The following is a 10,451-nucleotide window of genomic DNA, read 5'->3' as shown; positions in this document are numbered from 1 at the left end:
AGGTTTTCGGATGTGCTCATACGTGAACGTTGTTGTTTTGTTTGTTGTCTCTATCACGTTCTCGCGCATCCTCGATACTCCAGGGTTATGCTTACTTTTGCTTTTTCCACCCCTGGATTATGTCATGGCAAAAATCGTAGGCAAGAAAACAAGTTTGATCCTTTGATGCACATCAAAAGAATCTCTCGGTCGCGTAACGGTAAAATTGAATGGCTTTGAAGTCGGGTGTCCAGTTTGCGATAGGTCGTTTTTTTAACCTAACACCAATCAAATACTTAGCCGCGTGCCTTCAATTTTGCTATGACATATTACAGGGGTGCACAGAGCAAAAGTAGGCGTAACCTCTGGAGTATCGAGGATGTTCTCGCTACGAGGACGCGACATTACTTTGATTTGATCTCGGTTGACATGGCGGGCATCCTCGATATCAAGGGGTTATGCTCACTTTCGCTCTCTGCAATCCTGGAATATGTCATAGCAAAATCGAAGGCTCAGTGAACATCGTCTTGTGGATGAGACGAGAAGACTAGTTTGATCCTTTGATGTACATTAAAAGAATTTCGCGGTCTCGTAAAGGTAAAACTTATTGGCTTTAAAGTCGGGCGTCGTTCCTCTGTTATCTTCAAAGAACAAGTAGCAGCCTAGTGATTGGTCTGGGTTTTTTTTACCTGCCACCAATCAAATAGCTATAGTTGCGTGCCTTCAATTTTGCTATGACATGTTCCAGTGGTGCACAGAGCAAAAGTGGGCGTAACCCCTGGAGTATCGAGGATGATTCTCACTACGAGGATGTGACATCACTTTGATTTGACCTCGGTTTACATGGCGGGGTTCGTCGATGAAGTAGAAGACACTTACCCATCCGGATGATTGGTCTTTTTCTCCTTTTAATATTTCAAGGGTTTTGTAAATCTTTCGGTTGTTTATATTTCACCGAGTCTTATCGATGTTTAGTTCAAATTACGATATTGTTGACACTTCGGTACTCTATTGTTGTTTATATGCATGAACAGTATATGTATAATTAGGGCTGTGGTGGGTTATTTCTTCATTACATCACGAAATGCTCTTAGTCATGTATGGTACAAATACTCGCATACATACTTAAATTTACTTAAAAAATGTCACCTTTTAATTTACAAGCTGTCAATAAAACAGAATTATGTACACTGGATGGCGTGGGACCAGCCTCAGCCAAAAGGATGACGGATATTAAACTTAGATTTTGGTTTGGTTTGCTTGTGTTTTACGTCCTATTAACAGCTACGGTCATTTAAGGACGTGCCATGTTTTGGTGGTGAATTAAAGCCGGAGTTCCCGGGGAATAAAACCGCCGAACTACGGCCAGGAGCTGGCCCCACGTAGGTCTCAAACACGCGACCCATTGGTAGAGAGCTTGTGGTAGCAGAATATCAGACGCCTTAACCACTTGGCCACCGCGGCCTTTTTTTTTAGAGAAACCGAATACCCTTCCGAGATTAGGTATGGGCGTATGGCAGGGATGACTCTAATGGGGGGTTGCTGGTGTTGAAGTGACCATATCACATACACCACGGTCACCACAGACATCAACGGACAAACGAAGCTGTCTTGTACATAACAAAAACATGCAGCTTCAAGGGTAAGTCTGTAAAATGACCGTGGACAAGAAATAGAGGAAGATTCTATTGAAATCAGAGGGATATTAGTACGTGGCTCGAGATGCTAGCCATCACGATATAACGTCTAACCCGGTTGTTATGCTGCTTACTTCACCCAGTGAAGTTACTTAAATGATAAAAATGTACTTAAGTGAAACAAGACATAATGTAAAAAAACCATATAATGGCAAATATCATTTGAAAAGTTAAATCCTCTGTCCTTTAACCAAACCACATTTAAATCGTCTATAGCCAGCCCTTTCTTTATCCTCAATCTAGGCCACATTTTCTCTGACCCCAAATAGTTAGGTTTCTAGTAGCTGTCACACGATCTATTTTAGGGTGACTGTACCGTATCTTCAGGTGTAGTGTATTGCATATATATATACACAATACTATCAATGGATTATTTATTTTAAAGATTCTTGAGCCAGAACAAAACAATAAAACACAAAACAAACAATCGAATGATTTTAGAAGCTATATTGCATACAGCTTTAGTCCTTGTCACCATAAAACAACTTACATACAATGTAATATATTCAAATACGACATTGGCTGTAAAAACACTGTATTCTGTTTAGAAAATGAAACACCTTTCTCGTCAGATAGCTAATATCACTGGATAAGTAAAGGATTTCTAAAGACCGATTATCCACAGGTTAAAGTGTTATGAAAGGAACACACCTTCCCCTTTATTAATTACATATGTGTATACAGTAATCGGGGTGAAGTAGGCGCCCAGGGTATTTCGAGGGTGTTGAGATACATCTCACCCAAACGTGAGTGAATGTTTCTTTTTCACTTACCCTATTTACCTCGTCATAAATATAATGCAATGTTGACGTGACGGGTAGTCAATGTAATATTGACCTGACGTCCATGCATTGATGACATGGCGTCATGTATATTATTTGTTTTACCGGGGAAGCCCTCGTCTCAACTCTACGATGAGACTATTATTCTAACCGAGGGTGTAGAATTTGGTCCAGAACCGAGACTTTGCTGAGGTTGTGACACCAAATTCTGCATCTGATGGTAGAATTGTCATATGCCACATACCTACATAGAAACACCTGTCCAGGGTAAGAGAAAAAATGATTCAAATGACCACTAGCTCCATTATCAAAATGGTTGGACTCCAGAAAGACTGTATTACTTACTTATGTCCGAAACTCTATTTACATTTTTTTCTACATTTTGCCAATGAAGACTCTGCCATGCATCTCTGGCAAAGACATGTGAAATACCAGATACGAAGTTTATTACCCCTCCCCCCCCCCCCCCAAAAAAAACCCCAACCCATAACAACATTTGGTTTATGCTATAGATTAATTGAGACAGATCAAACTTATGTGTTTGGGGATTTGTTTTGTTTTGAGAGCCATTTTTCACTACTGGTTTATGTAAACCAACCTTTGAGCAACCACGGTCTGGATTCACCGTCATATCAACACATTATAATGACAAACACAAGCAATGTCATACATTTTAAAACAGATAATCAAAGCACAAAGGTTCAGAAAACATTTCGGTATAAAGAAAGTCATAAGATGATAAAAATGAGGAAAACCTCATTATACAGAATAGCACATTATATCAATGTTACTTACACGATACAGGTAATACACAGATATTAGTAAGGTTAGATCGGCAGTACAAATAGTAAGTATCTCACAAACTCTACCAACACAGGATCGAGAGATGTTCCCTTTTATATCAATTTTTATAACAACTGGTCCTGATCTTTGGAATGTGTTTTCACTCTCTTAATGTCATTTCACATCCCGAAAAATAAATTAAGATAGTTAAATAATTATGTACATGATTGTGAATATCAAATATCTGTCTATTGAATGCGCAAAAACATGATATGGAGGTTTGGAAATATGTCATGTCAAAGTTTTACTTTTTACACAAACAATTTTGTGTAAAAAGTAAAACTTTGGTATTAGAGGTTTGTGTATTTAAATCTTCGAATAACCTATTCGTGCATATTAGTTTGGCATACATTTGTGTGGATAAACATTGGACACATGTTGAATTTGACTAACTCTCCTCTATCAATCAATGCGGAATTGTAAACCTAACAATCAATGACACGACCTTGGTCTAGATATAACTTATTTAAAGCATGAAGTTGACCTAGTTATATTTTGATTCCAGCATGATTCTAACTAGATTTTGATTTTAGCATGAAGCTGACCTAGTTCTCACTTGTTTATTGATTTAAGCATGATGCTGACAAAGATTTTGATTTTAGCATGATTTAAGCTGACCTAGTTCTCACTTATTTATATCATGAAACTGACCTGGTTTTAGCATATATTTAGAATTATGATGATCTAGTTATTGACCTTGTACAGCGTTTTTACTGACTTAATTGTAATACATTGATAAGGACATTTGAAGGTCATTTGACCTTTTAGAATTAACATATTAGGGAACAAAACCATACAGATAAACAACGCGAAGGGAATACATGTTCCAGTTTCCCGGGACATATTCAAAGCCTAAATATGTACATATCACAACGTCATATAAATGGAGATTGCAAGCGCCCGTCAACACTGGCCAGTCCGTATTAGATAAGTTCCGTAGACTCCTCTGACTGTAGGGTCTTTAGATCTTGTTATGCTAGAGGCAAGCCAAAGTTGCTCTGTAACCCTAAGCCATATAACTGGAGACTCCTTGTATTATCATTCAAGCAAATATCCAGGTCGCCATGGCGGGTGTTATAGTCATACACCATTACTCTCCCTCTTTGTTTGTCTCTGTATTCTACAGTCTGAAACAAAAGGAAACATAGCACTTAAGAACCGGTTTAATTTGTATAGAAAAATTATTTTTTAATAGTGGTCAACTAAGCTCTTCTTTTCTATACAGTACAACAAATCTGACAATGACACAATACGTTGCAGGGAAAATTCAATTGTTTTGCTTGATGCTATTTGATTTGCAAAAATCTATTTTATCTGATGATCGTAATGTATGTACATACAAATACCATCGGTATTCTGTATCAAGTTTACTTATAGAACTCAATTCATAGTAATATGTCGTGCTAGCAAAACCGGTTATCAATAACGATTCCAATAACGGATATTAACACTTTTGGTAGTTGTCCTGGGATCCGTACCAAGAAGGTTTAAGGCAGGTATTGCAACAGAGGCATACGGACAAGGGAGTCGATGGCAGTTGATATAATACAGACTTCAGAACCGAAAGGAAAAAATGATACCAAATATATATTTTAGCCAAAGGATGATAACTGAATAATGAGAAAATAACTTAAAAGTCAAAGAAAGGTTATAACGTGAAAGTCAAACAGAAAACATGTGCTGATGAAAAGCGACTAGAATATTTTACGAATATAATGGATACTATTATTGTCTCATTGCTATGTATACTGTAGTATGCTAGCATATTGTTAACACTGATGTATACTGAAGGTAACATCTGTTGTCTATCTGACTGGCCCACGCACAATACAGATCAGGAAGGGTGGTTTGCCTGATGTTGATATCAAGTTACCGTTGATGTTATATTTTCTATTACTCTTTAACAGAAACTATTGTTGTATCCTTTTTGTATACCGCGTGCTACATAAGTGTTCATATTCATTTTTGAATAATTCTTCCTGAAGCATTGTTTATATTTTAACCTATAACCCTGTTATAGAATGATATACCACTGTTATATGATGATATAACCATGTTATAGGATGATATAACACTGCTATAGGATGATATAACCCTGTTATAGGATGATATAACCCTGCTATAGGATGATATAACCCTGTTATAGGACGATATAACCCTGCTATAGGATGATATAACCCTGTTATAGGATGATAAAACCCTGTGATAGGATGATATAACCCTGTTATAGGATGATATAACCCTGTTATATGATGATATAACCCTGTTATAGGATGATAAAACCATGTTATAGGATGATATAACACTGTTATAGGATGATATAACCCTGTTATAGGAAGATATAACCCTGTTATAGGAAGATATAACCCTGTTATAGGATGATATAACCCTGTTATAGGATGATATAACCCTGTTATAGGATGAAATAAACTTGTTATAGGAAGATATAACCCTGTTATAGGATGATATCACCATGTTATAGGATGATATAACCCTGTTATAGGATGATATAACAGGGTTATATCATCATATAGCAGGGTTTTATCATCCTATAACAGGGGTATATCATCCTATAACAGTGTTATATCTTCCTATAACCCTGTTATAGGATGTTATAACCCTGTTATAGGACGATATCACCATGTTATAGGATGATATAACCCTGTTATAGTAAGATATAACCCTGTTATAGGATGTTATAACCCTGTTATAGGATGAAATAAACTTGTTATAGGAAGATATATATAGAGTATGACATTCTACATACATTCTACATTCTCTAGATATCTTTCGTTTTAGACGCAGAGTAGCAGAGTACAGCAGGCATTGAAACTAAAATAAATATTACGAAGTTATACTCATCCTTGTAAACACAACACAACAAATACAAACACTTACACATTCACAATCACGAATTACTTGTTAATTTTCAAAGGAACGTTTGTTTTTTTATAAACAGGAAGTTTGGTAATGTTATATTGCATGGTGTTGAGAAGAGATCGGGCTCTTTCTACCAGGAGTAAGATTTCCAACCATGACATCTTACAATCTACGTTTGTCAGGCAACCTATCTTTCGCACAGCTCTATGGAAACGCTGCATTGCTTATATCACAAACACTGTTAACTTCAAAAGACTTTTTTTTTTCATTTTCGTGAAATGTCCTAAAGGCAGATTTTCTGTAAATCATCTAATGTTTGAAGTCAAATGGTGATTTCTTAATATAAATAACTAAGCATTACTATTTCAATTACTAGGTTATGTGAATCCTGACTTTTAATCTGAATTCATTACATCTACTGTATTACACATCTAATTATTATTAAAGATTTTTTCTTAAAGTTGCATACCTGATTCTTTTCCTCAACGAGCCATGATTCTTGTTTTTGGGGACAGCAACAGCAACAGCATAGCATCTGAAATACTATATCCAAAAATGATAGTATGCATGTCACCGATTTTTGTGATGCTATGATATAAGTTTTGAAATGTTTCTATAGTTTAATACACTACAGCCGATTTCAATAAACAAAGCAACCCCCCCCCCCCCCCCCCAAAAAAAGTTAAGCAATAATAACTATTTTAAATTTGCTGTTATGGAAGATATTTTTTTTCAAATTTACCGACGCGAAAAACGATTTTAACATTTTTAAAACTCACCTTTCTCGAAATTTGTATTTTATTTCATTTGTTTCTTCAAAGTTTGATAAACTTTAATCCGCACTTTCTTTAGTTAAGAAATATAGCACTACTGTTAAGTCAATGTCTACTGGGTGAATTTGAGTTAATAAATAGGGACACTTGAGGAAGATATAAATATTATTTATATACTTGCTGTAAAATATTTCCGGCTTTAATCTTAATTTGACCCCAAACCAAGACTACTGATTAAATCAGAAAACGGTCAAATGATTTTAGTCATAAGTCATTGATTTAAACGTACATTGTATTTAAACTTATCGATCAAATTTTTATCCAACAATGGAATCAGTCGTATCATGGTCAACTTCAAACTTTGGTTTTGTCAATGTTGACCGTGTATTCATAAATCGTTGATAAATAACGCATTCTCATATAATAAAGCAGTAAACAAAAACACTTTTGGATATATTATATATAGTTAGATAATAACAAGCTTGGTGATATAATAAAACGTTAACTACGAAATGTTTGGTTATATTGCCTAGAATATTAACAATTTAAACCTGGTAATATTTAATAATACCTTAAACAAGAAAAACCTGATGATATAAAAAAAAACATTTATAAAGAACACTTGGTGATAAGAAAACATTAACAAGGAACACCTGGTGATATAGTAAACAATTTACAAGGAACACCTGATGATATAAAAACATTTACAAGGAACACCTTGTGATATAAAAACATTTACAAGGAACACATGGCGATATAAAAAAACATTTACAAGGAACATCTGGTGATATAAAAACATTTACAAGGAACACCTGGTAATATATTAAACAATTTACAAGGAACACCTAATGATATAAATACATTTACAAGGAACACCTGGTGATAAAAAAAAAACATATTCAAGGAAGACCTGGTTATATGATACACCATTTTCAATTAACAATTGTACAAACCATTTATTTACAAGGTACACATTTTGTGATTAATCGTTTACATGGAAGACTTGGTGATATAAAAAACCATTTACAGGAACACCTCTAGTGATCTTATACACAATTTGTTTACAAGGAACACCTGGTGATATTGTTAACCATTTACACGGAACACCTGGTGATATTGTTAACCATTTACAAGGAACACCTGGTGATATTGTAAACCATTTACAAGGAACACCTCTAGTGATCTTATGAACAATTTGTTTGCATGGAACACCTGGTGATATTGTTAACCATTTGCAGGGACCACCTGGTGATATTGTTAACCATTTACAAGGTACATCTGGTGATATTGTTAACCATATACAAGGAACACCTGGTGATATTGTTAACCATTTACAAGGAACACCTGGTGATATTGTTAACCATTTACAAGGTACACCTGGTGATATTGTAAACCATTTACAAGGAACACCTGGTGTTATTGTTAACCATTTGCAAGGAACACCTGGTGATATTGTTAACCATTTACAAGGAACACCTGGTGATATTGTTAACCATTTGCAAGGAACACCTGGTGATATTGTGAACCATTTACAAGGAACACCTGGTGATATTGTTAACCATTTGCAAGGAACACCTGATGATATTGTTAACCATTTACAAGGAACGACTGGTGATATGTAAACCATTTACAAGGAACACCTGGTGATATTGTTAACCATTTACAAGGAACACCTGGTGATATTGTGAACTATTTACAAGGAACACCTTGTGATATAAAAATATTTACAAGGAACACCTCTAGTGATCTTATTAACAATATATTAACAAGGAAGACGTAGTGATTTTATAAACCATTTACAAGGAACGACTGGTGATATGTAAACCATTTACAAGGAACACCTGGTGATTTTGTTAACCATTTATAAGGAACACTTGGTGATTTTGTTAACCATTTACGCTGAACAGGGACCAATTGATGATATATATTGAAATTTTGATTCAATTTTAATTTGGTGATATACATTATCATACACGTTCCAAATAATATTGTTATCTCCGTCGTTTTTATAAATAGGTATCATATCTTAGACTAAATGATGTTTGTGTTCTTAACGGTGTGTTCAAAACTGCCTGTTTTTCAGTTTACATGTATATAAATATTATATAGCATAGTGTATGTGATGGATATACTTAAATAACATTTCATCGCTGAATTCTGTCACATGCGAATCACCTATAGGGTCCCCATCACTTTGACCTAGGTACAAAAATGTACCTTTAAAGCACGATAAAACCCATACACAGTGTTATTAACACGAACTACTGTAGGTGTACACACGGGTGAGCTGTTTGTGTGAAGGTCATATGTGACAATATATTACGACCTTATCGTTTCCCCTCACAGCATGTAGCATGAGATATGGTGTTCAGTACTTTACAACACACACATATACCCGCCTAGTTGTAAACAATACTGACTCTTATTATATACATATGACTAGCAACAAATACGGAGAAACCCGGGTTAAAGAATGAAAAAAATGTAGTGGTTTATTAAAAAACTTCTGTTTTGTTATTTATTATTGATCTACATACACAAGAGAACTTATAACACTTTTAAGATGCATATATAAAGCCAGGATTGTTATTTTGAATGTGAGTGTGCAGAGCATTGAACGAGGCAAAAGCATGAGGGGGCTATGAACTCTTATTGGTTACTTTATGTGATAAATGTAATACATTTATATATATCAATCGTATAAAGACTTGTCTTTTAGATATATATAGATAAATATCAGCAGGGGAATACAGATGATAATCACTAATATCTATAAACGATATAATACAATATATTTACTCTAAATCTAGGGAGAAACATAACAAACTATTTATCAGACTTGCTATGATATCTCAAAGTGAAAATTGTAATAAAGCTTACGTTTGGCTAAACATTGTTTATCTTCCTTTTGTGTTACTTACCTGTGTGAAAGGGTAGGTAGTTCTTCATCGCGAAAGTCCGTGTATCTATACCTGAGGTGTATAAGAGAATGACCTGGAGCTGGCCATGACATACTTAGCATCGCTGTTGAGGTATAGATAGGTATCTAATATATTGTATGTACGCTGTACCCATTATTCACAATCATACACGGTCCCGCTGCTATCAATAAAGGATGCTTTTGAAATTTCCATTTTATTGCAAATGTATTCTGCTTGTATATTCGATGTACATACATTTACAATATATTGAACCTGTTCAAATGACTAATGCTAACATGACTAAAACTATGTGTAATATTCCCATACTTCTCAATTAGCTGGATCAGCTTACATCGACCTCGACAATACATGAAAACTAATGCAAAATCTTTTACAAATGAAGATTATGTCACATCCTAGATGAATCAATCAATGCAATATATGAGACAACTAGAATGTCGACGGAAATACGACCTATGATGTCACAATTAATATGCATAACTTGCATGTCGTCAGATAAACAATCTCTGAGGTAACAATTAATGTACACCACTAGAATGTCGTGAGATACACGGT

At 34.9% G+C, this 10,451-nt stretch overlaps 1 long non-coding RNA gene across 1 annotated transcript; it reads right to left on the bottom strand.

The window, feature by feature from the left end:
* Positions 1 to 2,962: 2,962 nt before the first annotated feature.
* LOC110460589 lies at positions 2,963 to 9,938 on the bottom strand. Its single transcript, XR_002464033.1, has 3 exons — positions 9,876 to 9,938; positions 6,651 to 6,724; positions 2,963 to 4,428 (listed from the first exon to the last, which is right to left on the bottom strand). It is a non-coding gene; the product is annotated as an uncharacterized LOC110460589 (long non-coding RNA).
* Between the last annotated feature and the right edge of the window lie 513 nt (positions 9,939 to 10,451).

Source organism: Mizuhopecten yessoensis, unplaced genomic scaffold, assembly GCF_002113885.1.
Source record: "Mizuhopecten yessoensis strain PY_sf001 unplaced genomic scaffold, ASM211388v2 scaffold10439, whole genome shotgun sequence".
NCBI lineage: Eukaryota > Metazoa > Mollusca > Bivalvia > Pectinida > Pectinidae > Mizuhopecten > Mizuhopecten yessoensis.
The sequence above is the reverse complement of the archived record's forward strand: the minus strand, read 5'-3'. Positions and strand labels throughout refer to the sequence as shown.